This window comes from Coregonus lavaretus, assembly GCF_964263955.1.
Source record: "Coregonus lavaretus genome assembly, chromosome: 27".
Classification (NCBI taxonomy): Eukaryota; Metazoa; Chordata; class Actinopteri; order Salmoniformes; family Salmonidae; genus Coregonus; species Coregonus lavaretus.
Window position 1 is genome coordinate 43379032 of NC_140014.1, and position 19991 is coordinate 43399022.

General features: G+C 40.5%; 1 gene segment (V, D, J or C); it reads left to right on the forward strand.

Moving 5' to 3' along the window:
* The window catches only part of LOC311103028 (T-cell receptor beta-1 chain C region-like), a 24235-nt gene extending 14245 nt beyond the window's left edge, over positions 1 to 9990 (forward strand). Inside the window, exons 3-7 of the C gene segment in view lie at positions 2502 to 2566; positions 5634 to 5987; positions 6142 to 6168; positions 7177 to 7283; positions 8534 to 9990.
* Positions 9991 to 19991: the final 10001 nt, after the last annotated feature.

The window sequence follows — 19991 nt, forward strand, 5'->3', positions numbered from 1 at the left end:
CTTTTCTTAGTACTGCTGACAGAAATAGAAGCTGTCAGTTTGGAAGAGGATCCAACTCCGGTAACAACAGTGAAATGTCATGATATTAATTCTAAACACTACATTTGGATATTGTCTTTTTACGTTGTCTTTTTTATTGATGTTTTTCATTACATCAATCAATTTAAAAAAGTCAATATCCAAATGTAAACGTTTCTTATTAATATCATGAATTTGATGTTCTATTTATAGGGTTGGAACAGGATCCAACTCCAGTAACCCCCCATGCCAACGCACCTGCTGCTACAGACAGATACTGAGAGAGACAGAGATGGTGAGAGAGATACAGAGAGAGAACAGGGGAGGGGAAATAAAGAACAGAATGAGTGTTTTTGTGTGACGCTTTAACACTGTGGGGACAGGGAGCCACGATGATATATTTACATAGAGACGCCGTACAAAAACCTCCTACCGTTCACTTCAATACAGGAGATGGCTGGGGCCCATTCATACACTATTACAGACTGTTGAGGAGTCTGGAGAGATGCTTCTGAACAACTCGATAATACTGAAGGATAAAACAGGATTTCAACCAATCTTCAGGATTATAAAATATACTTTATTGGGAGAATTTTCCTGGACAAGACAACAAACTTATGAAGTCAGATTTAGTTAGATAAGAGAGTTTGTTTTTGATTCCTGTTTGACCATAAAATCTCCTCAAATGCATTACTGAACTGTTTTTAGAGTATCTCTGAGTATCTCTGTTCATATTCCCTTGAGGGTGAACGACAAAGAGATCTGAGGTAGTTTTGGAAGAGGAGGCAAACGATGTGACTCTGGAAGTGAGGCCTACTTTGGGAATGGAACCAAACTCACTGTTTTAGGTAAGTTCACTTCAGATGAATTACATTGATATAGATCTGGAAACCCTGAAGATGTTTCATTGCCAATAATAGTATAATGGAGTATCCATGATACAGCTGAACTAAATGGTTGATGTGAAAACACTGTGACTTCAACTCAACCAGCCTACTTTGGCAATGGAACCAAACTCACTGTTTTAGGTAAATACTTTCTACTCTATTTACTTACTGTACTTGACGATGTTATGTTTATGGCTCTAACGGTTCATTTGAACAATTGACTAGTACTAAAAAAACGAGTATTGCTAAAGTATTTTAGATGCCAAAACGCATAGACAAGTTCAGTAGCTAGTGGTCGGGATAATTACTGCTCAGTATGTCTTCACTGTGACAACTATGATCCTGCGTTCTTCGGAGCTGGAACCAAACTGACTGTTCTGGGTAAGATAATATTGACCTTGATATAACTAATGGGTCTCTATTTGTGGTCTAGTGGTACGGCGATGTGAGGAGTTAGTTGATTGTGGATACAGTACATTGGATTAGGTGCATACTAGTGTTTACTCCACTCAATGCTTTTTGATGTTAAGCCTGTGCACTGTGCCAACTACGAGGCATATTTTGGACCAGGCACCAAATTAACAGTTGTCGGTAAGTAATCCATATACTATGTTTGGCGTATGGACGGTCAATGTGAGCGAGACAACATACTTGTGAGAAGAGATGGGATATCATAGTATTACAGTATGTTTGAGTCATCCGTGTCGGTCTTATATAAACGGGTTAAAACATGGTGTTGAATGGTATGACGTCTTGAACAATAGAGTTATCAGAGGCCGTGTATGATTGGGATTCAAAGTAGAAGAGGAAAGGTTTTGCTAGACTATAGCTATATCAGAGCAGTGTTCTGTGCTGTGCTAATGGTTTTGCTAGACTATAGCTATATCAGAGCAGTGTTCTGTGCTGTGCTAATGGTTTTGCTAGACTATAGCCATATCAGAGCAGTGTTCTGTGCTGTGCTAATGGTGCCGGCCAGGCTCACTTCAGCGGAGGAACCAGGTTAACTGTTCTAGGTGAGAAATTACACTAAAAAAGTGCAGTGATCTATGTTGGTTATTAACCATGTAAGCTACATGGTTATAATGTATGTGGTTGTAAGCTTTTTAGAGAAATGTACTGTGACAGAACGACTGTGTAGTGCCTTTGAATGTCCTCCTTTACGTGGTCACATAAAGGTTGAGTAAATCCACTGTGCTGGTGGTGGCGGCCAGGCTTACTTCGGCGGAGGAACCAGGTTAACTGTTCTAGGTGAGAAATTACACCAACATAATACAATGTTCGCACCTGATGTGATAAATACTACATGTGATTTGTGCACCTTCACATCGTATGGCTAGACTATGTAGGTTACAGTGTGTGGTTGATGATATTCATGGATTGGAATGTGACCCAAGGATCGGTAGAGGTGGAGAGCACTTGAATTTCATTAGTAAAATAGTCACAATAATGTATCTGGTTATAAACTATGTCAGATTTACCGTCCAGCTGAACGTCTCTGAGAGTTACTGTGAAGAGTATTTGAATAACTTTAACAGAGTAGCAAAGGTGGAGTCAATCCAAAGTCAGAGAGAGTAAAGTAGAGCCTTTATGAGACAGCTTTGTGTCTCTGTGCTCATACTCGGAGGCATACTTCGGAGACGGCACCAAACTCACCGTTTTAGGTAAGAAAATGAAGTATAAGCTGCTGTGGACTCTCTCTCTCTCTGACAAATGTACATGAGGGAATAACTAAGACCAAAAAAGTAACATTTGGCAATATAGAAAATATCTCATTTGACTACAAATCTAAATAGTCTTAAAGTAAGAGAGTATACTTGAATGGATCACTGTAAAGCATTAGTTATGTTCCCCGTCATCATGGTATCAAACTGTCTGGCTCCGTGCCCAGACGCAGTCTACCGTCAGAATAATACTTGTTATCAGCTCTGGAAGTAGCTAGAGGAGGAGAGGGTCCTTGGCAGTGGAACTAGACACCGTCTTGGGGTATTTAGGTCAAAACAATGATCATTTCATCTCTACATAATCATGTCATAACATTTCATAGAATAAATCCAACAACCGAAGACAGCAGGTTAGGGTGTAAAGGCTACGGATCAACTCTGCTGGAGTAGTGAGGAGGGGTTTTCTCTGTAGCTGTGTATCAGTGTGAACAACTACCCGGCATACTTCGGCAACGGCACCAAACTCACAGTTCTGGGTGAGAAAACTGATTCTGTCATCTGTTATCTATGCCCTCATGGGTTTCTCTGTTACTGAAAGAGACGTTGTCTTTATTTTAAATTTCTGTGTGTGAACCAGAGGGAGAGAAAATCTATTTTGGGGGTTATAAAATAATGTTCCAATTACTCAGGCGTTGGTTTGTATGAATCTATATTGTGCTGTTGTATCAGTTTGAATGGAACTGCATAATAAGTCAGAACAGGCAAAGTGATAGACCTGCGGCAGGTATTATCCAGTGTCTGTAATGTCGAGTATGGTTTCTCTCTGTGGTACACGGATAAGGCAGAGTTTGGTCCAGGTACCAGACTCACTGTTCTAGGTAAGCGATTCAGCTTTTCAACTTTCAAAAAAATATTGTAAATACATCATCATGAAATGATTTTTAAAATAAAGGGGTGTATTGTATTGCGTTCCAGGCATAGTTGAGCATGAAAATATTCAGGGGGAAAACATTTAAGCTGTACAAAGAGCTAATGATAACGTGAATTGGGCCTATGCTTTGTCGACATAGACATAATTAGAAATGCAGTATTACTTCCTTTGCTACAAGCCAAACTACTGCAAATACAGCACTGGGTAGCTGGGATCCTCTGGGTTTTCTGTCTGTGAGTATGTGGTGTGCTCTGGTGGTTATGCTGCCTACTTTGGAGAGGGAACGAAGCTAACAGTTCTGGGTAAGAATACTGTAATACTGTAGTAATACTGTAAGAATACTGTAAGAATACTGTAGTAATACTGTAGTAATACTGTAGTAATACTGTTATAATACTGTACGAATGCTGTAAGAATACTGTAAGAATACTGTAATAATAATGTAAAAATACTGTAAAAATACAGTAAGAATACTATACGAATACTGTTATACTACTGTACGAATAATACTGTAATAATATTGTACAACTACTGTAAGAATACTGTAAGAATACTGTCATAATAATGTAATAATACTGTAAAAATACCGTAAGAACACTATATGAATACTGTTATACTACTGTACGAATACTACTGTAATAATGCTGTTACAATACTGTAAGAATACCGTAAGAATACTGTAAGAATACTGTAAGAATACTGTAAGAATACTGTTATAATAATGTACGAAAAATACTGTAATACTACTGTTATAATACTGTTATAATAATCTAAGAATAATACTGTAAGAATACTGTAGTAAAAATATTACTGTAAGAATACTGTAAAAAATACTATAAGAATAATACTCTAAGAATAATTATGTGAGAATACTGTAATAATACTGTGAGAATAATACTGTGAGAATAATATTGTAATAATAACTGTAATAATGCTGTATTAATACTGTAACAATAATGCTGTAATAATAATAATAATACTGTTATAATAATACTGTAACAATGCTGTAATAGTATAGTTGAGCGGATCTCTGTGTGTGTGTGTGTGTGTGTGTGTGTGTGTGTGTGTGTGTGTGTGTGTGTGTGTGTGTGTGTGTGTGTGTGTGTGTGTGTGTGTGTGTGTGTGTGTGTGTGTGTGTGTGTGTGCTATTCTTCCCCAGGACCACGATCTGCTCAACATCTTTTAGGAGTCTGAATTCTGGCTGTAAATTCATTTGTTCTGATTCCGACTGGGATTCTGACCCTCCCATAAGCTTTACATTAGCATGGGTTAGGGTGTGCTTTCCATTAGCATGGGTTAGGGTGTATTTCTTGGCCAGTTAGTTCACCCAAATTACAATGACATTGGTTTCCTTGGCCTGTAGGCCAGTCTATGGACAAGGTATGACAACAACATGCTTTGGTTTGGTTTCCCTTGCACTGTTGGCACATGGTAGCGTTTCGGCATTTGTGGCACAAGTCTCATTGAAGTCATTTGAACGATATTGGCATTTGTCGCGCATCAGTATGAAAAATGTATGCACTCACTAACTGTAAGTCGCTCTGGATAAGAGCGTCTGCTAAATGACTAAAATGTACAAATGTAATAACACTGTAATAATAATGCTGTAACAATGCTGTAATAATACTGTAATAATGCTGTATTAATAATGCTGTAATAATAATGCTGTAATAATAATACTGTAATAATAATACTGTAACAATAATGCTGTAATAATAATAATAATACTGTAATAATACTGTAATAATGCTGTAATAATAATGCTGTAATAATAATACATTGTCAAGTACAGTACCCATTATATAGGGGTGGTACAGTTCAGTAACAAAGTGGTTCCTTCCAAGCTGCTGTCCTTCACATTCTGTTTCTATGTGTTTAACTGTCTCATCATACATTTAGTGATTAACTGTCTCATCATACATTTAGTGATTAACTGTCTCATCATACATTTAGTGATTAACTGTCTCATCAAACATTTTCTGATTAACTCTCTCATCATACATTTTCTGATTAACTGTCTCATTGATGAATTTTCTGATTAACTGTATTTTAAAGCACACAGGTTCAAGTATGATTCTGACAACAAACAGAGCCATTGATTGAGTGTTAAAATATTCAACTGTTTCCTCCCTGCAGACCCAGCTATCAATGGCACAGTGAATGGCACAGTGAAAGTCCTTCCACCCTCCACTGAGGAGTGTGAGGCTAGAAACAAGAAGAAGAAGAAGACTCTGGTGTGTGTGGCCACCGGCTTCTACCCCGACCATGTCACTGTCTTCTGGCAAGTCAACGATCACAACAGAACTGAAGGCGCCGGGACCGACAACAAGGCCTTGCAGAATGACAATAAATTATACAGTATCACCAGCAGATTGAGAGTCCCAGCCAACGAATGGCACAACCCTGCCAACAGATTCACCTGCAATGTCATCTTTTACAATGAGAAGGGCTATAAACCTGGGAAAGACACCATTAGTGGAGATCTCCAAGGTAATAAAACATGAACACTGTCTTTGTTTATGAGAAGAAAGAGATCTGACTGAACTAGTACACTCGTTTTTAGGCTCTAATGCGTTTCCCCCATGTCTAAGTGGTACTGCGGTGTATCATCTCATCTGAAACTCTCCTTCTTTGTTTCTTTCAGGTCAAAGTGGTGAAGGGATGACTAGAGGTAAATGTGCCCATTTTATACTAAAGTTCTTATGCTCTGGTCCTCTGTAGCTCAGCTGGTAGAGCATGGTGCTTGTTTAACGCTAGGGTAGTGGGTTCGATCCCCGGGACCACCCATACACAAAGAATGTATGCACGCATGACTGTAAGTCGCTTTGGATAAAAGCATCTGCTAAATGGCATATTATTATTATTATTATTATTATTATTTTATCCTTCATGCCTAAATACATGACATACTGTACTGTGTTCCTGGTCCTGGGTTAGGGTTAGACCTAGTGTGTACATCAGTGTGTTCCTGGTCCTGGGTTAGGGTTAGACCTAGTGTGTACATCAGTGTGTTCCTGGTCCTGGGTTAGGGTTAGACCTAGTGTGTACATCAGTGTGTTCCTGGTCCTGGGTTAGGGTTAGACCTAGTGTGTACATCAGTGTGTTCCTGGTCCTGGGTTAGGGTTAGACCTAGTGTGTCCATCAGTGTGTTCCTGGTCCTGGGTTAGGGTTAGACCTAGTGTGTACATCAGTGTGTTCCTGGTCCTGGGTTAGGGTTAGACCTAGTGTGTACATCAGTGTGTTCCTGGTCCTGGGTTAGGGTTAGACCTACAGTTCCGCTAATTACCTCAGTGTGTTCCTGGTCCTGGGTTAGGGTTAGACCTAGTGTGTACATCAGTGTGTTCCTGGTCCTGGGTTAGGGTTAGACCTAGTGTGTACATCAGTGTGTTCCTGGTCCTGGGGAATTACCCACCTGATTCCGCTAATTACCTCATCATCAAGCCTGATTAGTGGAATCCGTTGTGTTAGTGCTAGGGCAAAAACAACAATCTGCTTCCCTTTGGGTCCCCAGGACCAGGACTAAGAAACCCTGCTTCCCTTTGGGTCCCCAGGACCAGGACTAAGAAACACTGGCCTAGATCATTGGTTGTACTGCACGTTTCTTAATGGATGACCTGCTAACAATATCACCTGATACCTTCTTAATCAAGGTCATTTGAATGTATCCTTTTCCTTGCAGAGTACTATGTGAAGAGCACTCTGACTGCCAAACTGGCCTACAGCGTCTTCATCGCTAAGAGTACCTTCTATGGACTGGTCGTCATGGTTCTGATTTGGAAGTTTAAGGTGAGTTCACTGCAACTATGATAAAAGGGACATCCGCACACCCCTCTCTCTCTCTTCTTCAATCTATGCCTTGTGCTTAGATGAGTCCCAGATCAGTTTGTACCGTCTTGCCAACTCCTATGGTCAGGGTGACAGTGACTGCACAAACAGATCCCACTGGGCACACCACGTCATTTCAACGTGGATGACCGGGAAATATTTGGTTGAGACGTTGATCAATGAGATTGCACATTTATATTCACCCGCTCAAAAAGACAGCCAAAAGTTAGTTGAATTTCCAATGTGTTATCCCCATGCCTTCAATCCAAATAAAAGCACGACCAAGTTCCAATGGAAAAAACAATGTCTGATTTTTGGTTTTAGCCCAAATGTCTATCACTGCTCTTTCAACCATTTTTAAAAGCACAACAAAGTTCCAAATGGGAATACAATGTCAGATATTTAATAATTTATAGAACAGATTAATGTGTTATCACTGTGCTTCATCTAACAGCAGAACCAAATGACCTGGATTGCAGTTGAGATTACATGAAAGTACATGGTACAAGTGATCAATGCCGTTCGAGATTGAAAGATTATTTGTAAGAGCCTGTATTACAAAAGTAATATTGAAATGTGTTTGGTTGACAACGCAATCAAATATCAACATTTTAAAGGAGACGTATCTTCTGCTCTGATAGCACCATCTGTGCCACTGGCTTAATCTGGCTTTAATTCCAGTTTGTCTACAAATGAATAATTGATACGTTGGATTCACGTCTCCATCTCAACCAAACATCTAAGCTAAATAATAATACTAAATCAATTAAAACTTTAAAGCACTACATTTTGTTTAGTTATGTTCTTTAACTTAGATGTTTGGTTGAGATGGAGACGTGAATCCAACGTATCAATTATTCATTTGTAGACAAACTGGAATTAAAGCCAGACTAACGCAGTGGCACAGATGGTGGCACAATATCACTAAATATCATTACATTTGAAATCCACCCGAGCTTGAAGCCCAGGCCTGTTGTAATGTAATTTCTTTGTTGAATTGAAACAATAGCTGTTGACGACTTTGCGAATGTTACACAGGCCTAAATAGTATCATTGATCACATATGAGTGGGAAAGTTAAACCTACCCTTTGGAATGACTCTCTTTAGTTTTTAAGTGGAGATCTCTCAACAGTCATTCTCACGATAACACGTTGGTAATAGTCAGTGACAAATATCATATCATAACTCTTTGTCTGTGTTTACCATACAGGGCTCCTCAGAGAAACAGATTTAACGGAAGACCAGTGGCCCGAGGAGGATGTGTCCTGCATGGGTGTTGATTCTACCATGTGATCAAGGACGGACTGGCCATATGGCAAGTCTGGAAAATGCCAGATGGGCTGGTCCATCTTTATCCCAGTGGGCCTGTCTAAATTGGCTTTTTTTTTGAGCAAATGAATCATTATTTGGCTAGTAAAGGTGGCCTTAAGGAAAAACATGGGCCGGTGTGTTAGAAATGCCCGGGCTGATTTCTGGTCCCAGTTCGTCCCTGCATGTAACTGCAATGTCCATTGTGCTTATTGCCTCCATAACCTCTCTAGTACCCCGTCTATGTGCTTATTGCCTCCATAACCTCTCTAGTACCCTGTGCTTATTGCCTCCATAACCTCTCTAGGACCCTGTGCTTATTGCCTCCATAACCTCTCTAGGACCCTGTGCTTCTTGCCTCCATAACCTCTCTAGGACCCCGTCTATGTGAAGACATGTTTTTTACACTCTCCTATAAACATGAACTTGCAATTTAATGTATATTTGAGTAAATTCAGCCAAAACAGTCTTTCCATTAACTCACAAAACCAATGTTTGTTTGTCATTTGTTTTTCCAGTAATTACAGTGTGGTTTGTAATAAATATATTTTGTTTTCCAATTTCTAAATGTTCATTTATGAATCATAAACTGTATATCATTAGGGACAGATCGAAATTTACTGGGAGGAGGGGGTGGGATGGTCCTTGGCAGCAGCTAATGGGGTTCCACAATAAATACAATTACAAACTCAAGGAGGCATAAAAAAACATTTCCCCACCCTCCCCTTGTAGTGTAAAATAAATTGAACACCCTTCATAGAATTAACTCAAAATAATGTTTACGACCACAGATAACAATAACTATAGCGACCCTGTGTTTTTAAACGTGGATATCGACCCCCTTCAGCATGCTTTTGTGGCACAGTTGATGCCACGCAGGGCTACGGTCCAGAAGGTTGAGTGTTCAACGACCACCCTAGACGAGCTCACTTGCCCTGCCTGTTTCATTACATTACGATCAGAGCCGGCTGCAGACAATGATCAGCTAGGGGGAAATCTGATTTCAACATTTTGATGCCATATTTATTTAAAATATATGCAAAACAAATTCCACCAACAAGGTTTTCACAACCAATGACTTCGGGCACTTCAATATCATGGTTTGTGTTTTCAACACCACAATAAATAGACTGTGTCAATCTGGACAAACAGGAAATACATTCCTCCCTACCTTGTAGGTTTATCCAGTATCGAAGGCTTGGCTTGACAATCTCCTAGTGTCATTCAACTTTTTGGTGCTTTGTAACAGATGTCTCTTTTCATTAATCATTTGGCCACTGCACAGTTTGGATTGATGGATTTTATTTGTTTTAAAAAATACATATATACACAAAGATTGAGCAATAAAGTCGGGGACTTATTTCCATTATGGTCTCTATTTTTTTTTACATAAATACATAAACAATTACAGAGATAGAGACACATTACAGAGATACAGACACATTACAGAGATACAGACACATTACAGAGATACAGACACATTACAGAGATACAGACACATTACAGAGATAGAGACACATTACAGAGATACAGACACATTACAGAGATACAGACACATTACAGAGATAGAGACACATTACAGAGATACAGACACATTACAGAGATACAGACACATTACAGAGATACAGACACATTACAGAGATACAGACACATTACAGAGATAGAGACACATTACAGAGATACAGACACATTACAGAGATACAGACACATTACAGAGATAGAGACACATTACAGAGATAGAGATGAAAAAATGCTCAACCTCCAGATGAGTTTGAGGGGGGAGAAACAGTCTTCCTTGTTTGTCTGGTGGCTGATTGTTTAGACGTTTGGGGCTGCTGGTGAACCATGATATGCAGCATAATCAATGTGACACTGGACTAGCACACCTGCCAGAGTCTGTAGAGTCTATAGCTATAGGTTTCCATCCAATTGGCAACAGATTTTCATGTGAATATTCAAATCTTCATAAGAACAATATGCCATTTCAAAGTTTCCTTTAGGAAAGATTTGGTGCCGGACAACATGACATGGAAGATTTTAATTTACTGGACATTTGTGACATTTAATGGATATCCATATGCATTCAGATCCAACCTGGCGCAACCAGCGCCATCAATAAACAAGGGATGTTGGCCAAATGAGCCACATTTACGTGTCCTTAAAAACAGCCTGTAACAAATTACAAAAACATTGTGTTTCTATGAGTAGCATTTTTTTTTGGGGGGGGGGCGGGGTTAGGCTACATTCCTAAAACAATAATTGTCCACCTCACGGTTCAGCTGTCAGAGATTTGAGCACTAAATGTATCAGGGGGTATGATATTAATATTTTAATAAATGTATCAGGGGGTATGATATAAATATTTTAATAAATGTATCAGGGGGTATGATATAAATATTTTAATAAATGTATCAGGGGGTATGATATTAATATTTTAATAAATGTATCAGGGGGTATGATATAAATATTTTAATAAATGTATCAGGGGGTATGATATAAATATTTTAATAAATGTATCAGGGGGTATGATATTAATATTTTAATAAATGTATCAGGGGGTATGATATAAATATTTTAATAAATGTATCAGGGGGTATGATATAAATATTTTAATAAATGTATCAGGGGGTATGATATTAATATTTTAATAAATGTATCAGGGGGTATGATATTAATATTTTAATAAATGTATCAGGGGGTATGATATTAATATTTTAATAAATGTATCAGGGGGTATGATATTAATATTTTAATAAATGTATCAGGGGGTATGATATTAATATTTTAATACATGTATCAGGGCGTTGAATGCAGTGCTATAGGATTACAGTGGGAAAAAAAGTATTTAGTCAGCCACCAATTGTGCAAGTTCTCCCACTTAAAAAGATGAGAGAGGCCTGTAATTTTCATCATAGGTACACGTCAACTATGACAGACAAAATGAGAAAAAATGTGTAGGATTTTTAATGAATTTATTTGCAAATTATGGTGGAAAATAAGTATTTGGTCAATAACAAAAGTTTCTCAATACTTTGTTATATACCCTTTGTTGGCAATGACACAGGTCAAACGTTTTCTGTAAGTCTTCACAAGGTTTTCACACACTGTTGCTGGTATTTTGGCCAATTCCTCCATGCAGATCTCCTCTAGAGCAGTGATGTTTTGGGGCTGTCAAGATCTTCAGTTTCTTGGCAATTTCTCGCATGGAATAGCCTTCATTTCTCAGAACAAGAATAGACTGACGAGTTTCAGAAGAAAGTTCTTTGTTTCTGGCCATTTTGATCCTGTAATCGAACCCACAATTGCTGATGCTCCATATACGCAACTAGTCTCAAGAAGGCCAGTTTTATTGCTTCTTTAATCAGCACAACAGTTTTCAGCTGTGCTAACATAATTGCAAAAGGGTTTTCTAAATGATCAATTAGCATTTTAAAATGATAAACTTGGATTAGCAAACACAACGTGCCATTGGAACACAGGACTGATGGTTGCTGATAATGGGCCTCTGTACGCCTATGTAGATATTCCATAAAAAATCTGCCGTTTCCAGCTACAATAGCCATTTACAACATTAACATTTTCAAATCAAAGTCGCACACCTCATGTAGCCTAGCCCATAGGCCTATATGTTTTGATAAGGTTTGTATCACAACTAAAGTGGCCAAATAACTTCTTAAAATTAAGCACATTAATCTGCTTTACAAGGGGTGTAGAGCCTAACTGGCATACATAAGCAGCGGGTGAGTTTCAAGTTTGGGGAAGATAATTTTCACCATAAAAATGCACCTTTATAGTAAAAGCATTTCATGCGTAATCGTATTTGCGGTCACTTTTGATAATGGTGTTTTCCCGCTAATGGAACATTCGCGCTTACAGCCTACTGCCGTGTGCACATTGCTACGTTTATAATGTGAAGAAACAGACTAATAGTTTATCAACATTTTAAGCTAAACGTTCTGATCTGTTGCGTCAGCCACATTGAGTAAAAACATTTTTTTTATGCTAGTGGTTGTATTAATTTGGGATCTAACACATCCGACAACTGTCCCAGACTATGTTTGGAATATTTATTTCTCGCACAGAATAGAACAGGTCAACTTTTGTACTATGGGGGATAGTAGATTGACAGAGGCTAGTGCTTTTGCTGTTCGTTAAGCCTACTCATCTTGTTGGCTGACGAAAAGTAAATGTGGACAGAAATTTGAGGCATTATCAAGTGCTTGTCAAATTGTGAATGAGAGACTGATGAAGAGTGTTCAGCCTGCGCAACAAACAAAGCAGAGCTCATGCCTTTCATTAGTTGCATCATGCAGCCTTAGAATGTATAATAAATCTAAACATATAGCCCAACGTTTGTTGAACAACTAAAGTTACATTAATTACTCTAAATTAAACATATAGGAGGACCTGTTTCTTTGTTAACCGCTCAACACAGAACAGCCGCATGTGCGCACTCCCTCAAATCGTTTGGAGAAAACATCCTTTATTTTATTTAGCTTTGTTCAATTGTATTCTTCATTCTATAAAATAATGCCACTGAATTCTAAGGAAATCTTGTCTGCTAAATGAACTAGTGTAGCCCACAGCCTTATGGCAAAGCCAAATCAGGACCTAACATAAGGACAACTCAGAGTATGCTATTCTGTTCTTCTGAAATAGACCATATTTCCTTCATATCATGTAATGGATTTATTGTGATGGTGTAAACTACATGACATAGATTTAATTGACTTTTTAAAATGTAGATTTTCCAAAGGTCTGCATCAGTGGCTTGTAGGTTATGTGTGGAAGCCAGGAGATGCTAAATGTGTTTATGTTAATTAACTTTCAAGTACTGTGAGACCGACAGTTATTTGCTTGACAATCACCGGCTGACGAAATTTTGTGACCGCCACAGGCCTACACAATACCAAACCTTCACAAACCGTTTCTAAACTTTATTAGGGTAATATTAAAAGTCAGTCAAGCCGTTGTTTATTGGGAAAATACAGCAGAAGAGCAAATGTAAACCAGGGGAAAAAAACACACTACCCTCCCCCCGTGCCCCCCCACAAAACACTACCCTCCCCCCGTGCCCCCCCACAAAACACAACCCTCGCCCCAAAGCAAAAAAAAATTTGACCCCCCCCCCCCCCCCGTAAATGTTGATCTGTCCCTTAGTATGCCTGTGTGTAGTTCCAGCATATCAACCCATCTAGCAAACATAAACTGTTCCTATAGACTCAATAAGAAAGATTGACCCCAATACTTATTTCCAGCTAAGAGAAGTTAGTGACGTTGAATCCTGAGATGACTCATAATGGCAGTTATGGAAAGAGCTGGGCGGTGACCAAGCTGAAAATAACAGACACTCTTTGGAAGATGGAACAAGTTGATATAATGTCATCCATCACAAGGTGGTGTTGATTTACTCAAGGCTCTTTGGAGCAGAAAACTCTCAACAGTGTTTTGATTTCAAATGTATCTTTATTCTTTCCATGAAGGGAGGATGTTGTTTTTTGTTGCAGGTATTTTAATTCTGCTGTGTGTGTGTCTGTATCACACCTGTTTCTGAGAAACACACCACTTCCTGCCCACACAGAGAGGACGTTTCCATGACGCTCTGCAGCGCTGCAGTGCATCTTGGTCTCATGGCCTATACACTCAAGTGGAAAGGTTCTATGTGGGTTCATCTGGCTCGGATCTTATTTTCCACTCTGAGCCAAAAGGAAGTTTTAGGCTTCATTCACAGCAGTTCAAAACTTTGAGTTGATGTCTGCAAGTTTAATGGCTGTATATAAGCTATAAATTGTCCTTTTTGCAAAAAACATTTATGGCCTGGGGGGGAGCAACAGTGTGGTGACTGTATCACATCGCTGTATCTCTACCTTGTAACAGGAAATGGACGCTCTCGTCATCGCATAGAGGAGTGGGGGTGGTGTGTGTTAGTGGTTGCAGTGAAACCGAGTCCTGGAGCCTTGCAGCTCTGCAGGGGTGGAGGTAGAGAGAGAGAGAGAGACAGCCGAGGAGAGGATGTGGTGACGGAGAGAACACGCTGAACGCTGAAGCACAGGCAGGATGCTGAGAAACTGCCTTCCATCTCACCACAACCTTACCCAACTCACACCGTGCAACACACATCTGCAGCTTTGCAACGCTCTCTCCTCTCCTCTCCGCTCCTCTCCTCAGGTCTCCGCAAACACAACCGTCACAGATGATGTTCCATTTCTATGTCAACTGTCATAACAAAAGGCCCAGAGCGCTTTCTGGGTCACATTCACAGCTGTTTGTTCAATCTGTTGTAAAGAAATGACAAGTAGTGTAGTCGATCTTCTACAGTGTTTTGTTGTTCATTCTAATGTTCCATGTAGTGTTCTGGAAGAAAGGGCTTTCTGAGACTCCTGTAGCTCTGATGACAGTAAAAGCAATGGAACTTGTAGAAGACGATGGTACCTATAATCAACTGACTAAATAGCTAACCTGAGTACCAGTCTTGATTTAGCCTGGGTACCTGTCTTGATTTAGCCTGGGTACCAGTCTTGATTTAGCCTGGGTACCAGTCTTGATTTAGCCTGGGTACCAGTCTTGATTTAGCCTGGGCACCAGTCTTGATTTAGCCTGGGTACCAGTCTTGATTTAGCCTGAGTACCAGTCTTGATTTAGCCTGGGTACCAGTCTCTGTAACTAATCCACTCCCTGTACTCCATGTCATGTGCCAAATAATTGTATTTGGCAAAGACAAGGAGTGGTAAGGAGTGGAACATTAGCTAAAGAGACTGGTACTAAGACTAGTAAATAGCACCACATCTGTTCCGGACGACTATGTGATCTGTTCCGGACGACAATGTGATCACGCTCTCCGTAGCCGATGTGAGTAAGACTTTTAAGCAGGTCAACATTCACAAGGCCGCAGGGCCAGACGGATTACCAGGACGTGTACTCCGAGCATGTGCTGACCAACTGGCAAGTGTCTTCACTGACATTTTCAACATGTCCCTGACTGAGTCTGTAATACCAACATGTTTCAAGCAGACCACCATAGTCCCCGTGCCCAAGAACTCTAAGATAACCTGCCTAAATGACTACCGACCCGTAGCACTGACGTCTGTAGCCATGAAGTGCTTTGAAAGACTGGTCATGGCTCACATCAACAGCATAATCCCAGAAACCCTAGACCCACTCCAATTTGCATACCGCCCCAACAGATCCACAGATGATGCAATCTCTATCGCACTCCACACTGCCCTTTCCCACCTGGACAAGAGGAACACCTACGTGAGAATGCTATTCATTGACTACAGCTCAGCATTCAACACCATAGTGCCCTCTAAGCTCATCACTAAGCTAAGGATCCTGGGACTAAACACCTCCCTCTGCAACTGGATCCTGGACTTCCTGACGGGCCGCCCCCAGGTGGTAAGGGTAGGTAACAACACATCTGCCACACTGATCCTCAACACGGGGGCCCCTCAGGGGTGCGTGCTCAGTCCCCTCCTGTACTCTCTGTTCACCCATGACTGCATGGCCAGGCACGACTCCAACACCATCATTAAGTTTGCCGACGACACAACAGTGGTAGGCCTGATCACCGACAACAATGAGACAGCCTATAGGGAGGAGGTCAGAGATCTGGCCGTGTGGTGCCAGGACAACAACCTCTCCCTCAACGTGACCAAGACAAAGGAGATGATTGTGGACTACAGGAAAAAAAAGAGGACTGAGCACGCCCCCATTCTCATCGATGGGGCTGTAGTGGAACAGGTTGAGAGCTTCAAGTTCCTTGGTGTCCACATCACCAACGAACTATCATGGTCCAAACACACCAAGACAGTCGTGAAGAGGGCACGACAAAGCCTATTCCCCCTCAGGAGACTAAAAAGATTTGGCATGGGTCCTCAGATCCTCAAAAAATTCTACAGCTGCACCATCGAGAGCATCCTGACTGGTTGCATCACCGCCTGGTATGGCAACTGCTTGGCCTCTGACCGCAAGGCACTACAGAGGGTAGTGCGTACGGCCCAGTACATCACTGGGGCAAAGCTCCCTGCCATCCAGGACCTCTATACCAGGCGGTGTCAGAGGAAGGCCCTCAAAATTGTCAAAGACTCCAGTCACCCTAGTCATAGACTGTTCTCTCTGCTACCGCACGGCAAGCGGTACCGGAGTGCCAAGTCTAGGTCCAAAAGACTTCTCAACAGCTTCTACCCCCAAGCCATAAGACTCCTGAACAGCTAATCATGGCTACCCGGACTATTTGCACTGCCCCCCCACCCCATCCTTTTTACGCTGCTGCTACTCTGTTAAGTATTTATGCATAGTCACTTTAACTCTACCCACATGTACATATTACCTCAACTACCTCAACTAGCCGGTGCCCCCGCACATTGACTATGCAACGGTACCCCCCTGTATATATAGCCTCCCTACTGTCACTTTATTTTATTGTATATATAGCCTCCCTACTGTCACTTTATTTTACTTCTGCTCTTTTTTTCTCAACACTTTTTTGTTGTTGTTTTATTCTTACTTTTTTGTTTAAAATAAATGCACTGTTGGTTAAGGGCTGTAAGTAAGCATTTCACTGTAATGTCTGCACCTGTTGTATTCGGCGCATGTGACCAATAAAATTTGATTTGATTTGATTTGACATCTAAACATGTTATTTCATGATGGACCTGAAGGCCATTGACAGTGAGTGCATGCTGGGACATTTAGTCCCTTGGATCCTTAATGAGTCTTTAACGATGGCGTGGTGCGTGTGTTTGGTTTTTGTACAGAACCCTGTCTGATCTGTCATACCGGGGGTGCTGGCAGCACAGTATCAGACAGACCTGAAAGCAGACTGCTCCAGACCCACTCCATCTGACTCCAGGATCATCCCCCTGGTCTATTGGTCCTGAACCCATCTACACTGACTGGATCCACAATCCCTGCTCCTACCGATCTGAGCAGCACTCTAAGCCCCTCTGCAGCGGTCCAGCGATACCAGTACAGGTTTGGGCTGCTGTTGTAGAGCAGGTGATTTTAAAGGGAGAACCTGGAGTTAGGACAGAAATCTTGCTTGTTTGTAGGTGACCAAATACTTATTTTCCACCATAATTTGCAAATAAATTCATTAAAAATCCTACAATGTGATTTTCTGGAATTTTTTTCCTCAATTTGTCTGTCATAGTTGACGTGTACCTATGATGAAAATTACAGGCCTCTCTCATCTTTTTAAGTGGGAGAACTTGCACAATTGGTGGCTGACTAAATACTTTTTTCCCCCACTGTAGGACCAGACTACGAGGACTCTGGAACACGTTAACGGCCTCTAGGCCTGAGAGAGAGAGAGAGGGGGACGTGTGTGAGCTTTCCACTGATTAAGAGAACACAATATTTCAACACTTCCCCTTAATGACCGTGATCTGCATCATACTGTGAATTACACTCTATTCCGTAGAGGCCCTGGTAACAAAATGGTGCACTATCAAGGGAATATGCTTCCATTTGGGCAGCAGACGAATACTTTAAAACTTCACGTTCAGGATCTCTATCGCTCTTACGGATTAGTGTTATGTTATCTAATGGAGGGTTGAACTAGACTAGTGTTATAGTATAGACGTCTGGGGACCCTGAGGAGAGGATTGAGAACCAGTGATCTAATGGGGGGTTTAATTTACACTTCCATTGAAGCAACAAGAGGAAGAGAAGGGTGGGCGGCCAACTGGCTGGTTCCAGAACAAATGATTTGAGCGGAAACTACAGGTGTCACCACGTTCTAAAAACCCCATCTCCAAGTCACACTAAGTTGGGTGTTCACAGTCTCAGGTTTAGCCTGACCTCTAGTGGTTATGAGTGGTACGGCCTATTTGCTTACTGCCTATGCTTACTATGGAGAATATTGAGTTCAACTTCAAGCCTATGACTACACTGTAGGGACTTGGTGAGAGTAAAGAAGCATTGTTGAAGATGTTCTGATAGACTCGGCCACAAAATATTTAATATAAATATATGTTTTATTCATCACAATAATTACAAACAATAGAATGAAACATGAGAAGAAAAAAGTGTATTTGCAACAAAACAAATTAAAAACATAATTGGTATGATACATCAGTAACACTGAATAAAATAATGTTTTATATGGTTTAGCACATAGAGAATATAGAGAATATGTCAGTGTAAGAATAATGGAGTGACTTGGCCTAAAATGTCCAAGTCTAATCTTGATTCAGTTTAGAGAGTAGCTATCGGACTACAAGGCAAAGTGGAATTATCTTTTGTCAAAAATTTTTTTGCAATTAATAAAAACATTTAAAGCTGAAATGTCTTGAGTCAATAAGTATTCAACCCATTTGTTATGGCAAGCCTAAATAAGTTCAGGAGTAAAGATGTGCTTAACAAATTGTATAATAAGATGCATGCCGTGTTCAATAATAGTGGTGGTGGGGAGTTCTACTGAGCTAACATATGGAATTGTTTTAAGATGGTCATACCATGGATCATTTAGCTATTTGATTTGGAATTTTACGACCCCTTTAGGTATAAAAACAATTAAAGATTTTACTGAGTTACAGTTCATATAAGGCAATCAGTCAATTTAAATAAATTCATTAGGCCCTAATCTATGGATTTCACATGAATGGGCAGGGGCGCAGCCATGGGTGGGCCTGGGAGGGCATAGGCCCACCCACTTGGGAGCCAGGCCCACCCGCTGGGGGGCCAGGCCCAGCCAATCAGAATTAGTTTTTCCCCACAAAATAGCTTTATTACAGACAGAAATACTACTCAGTTTCATCAGCTGTCCGGGTGGCTGGTCTCAGACGATCCCGCAGGTGAAGAAGCCGAATGTGGAGGTCCTGGGCTAGCGTGCTTACACGTGGTCTGCGGTTGTGAGGCCGGTTGGACGTACTGATAAATTCTCTAAAACAACATTGGAGGCGGCTTATGGTAGAGAAATTAACATTAAATTATCTGGCAACAGCTCTGGTGGATATTTCTGCAGTCAGCATGCCAATTGCACGCTCCCTCAAAACTTGAGACATTGTGTTGTGTGACAAAACTGCACATTTTAGAGTGGCCTTTTATTGTCCCCAGCACAAGGTGCACCTGTGTAATGATCATGCTGTTTAATCAGCTTCTTGATATGCCACATCTGTCAGGTGGATGGATTATCTTGGCAAAAGAGAAATGCTCACTAACAGGGATGTAAACAAATTGGTCCTCCTTTACTACTATAGCTCATAGAAACTAATTGAATAACACATTAATAAATGGCAAATAGGACTGTCCAAAAATAAATTATGAGGAATAAGGTTTTAAGGAGGAGATATAAGAAAGGCCCGAAAATATTTCTGGACTCATATTTATTATTTATTTACATATTTTATTGCCACAAA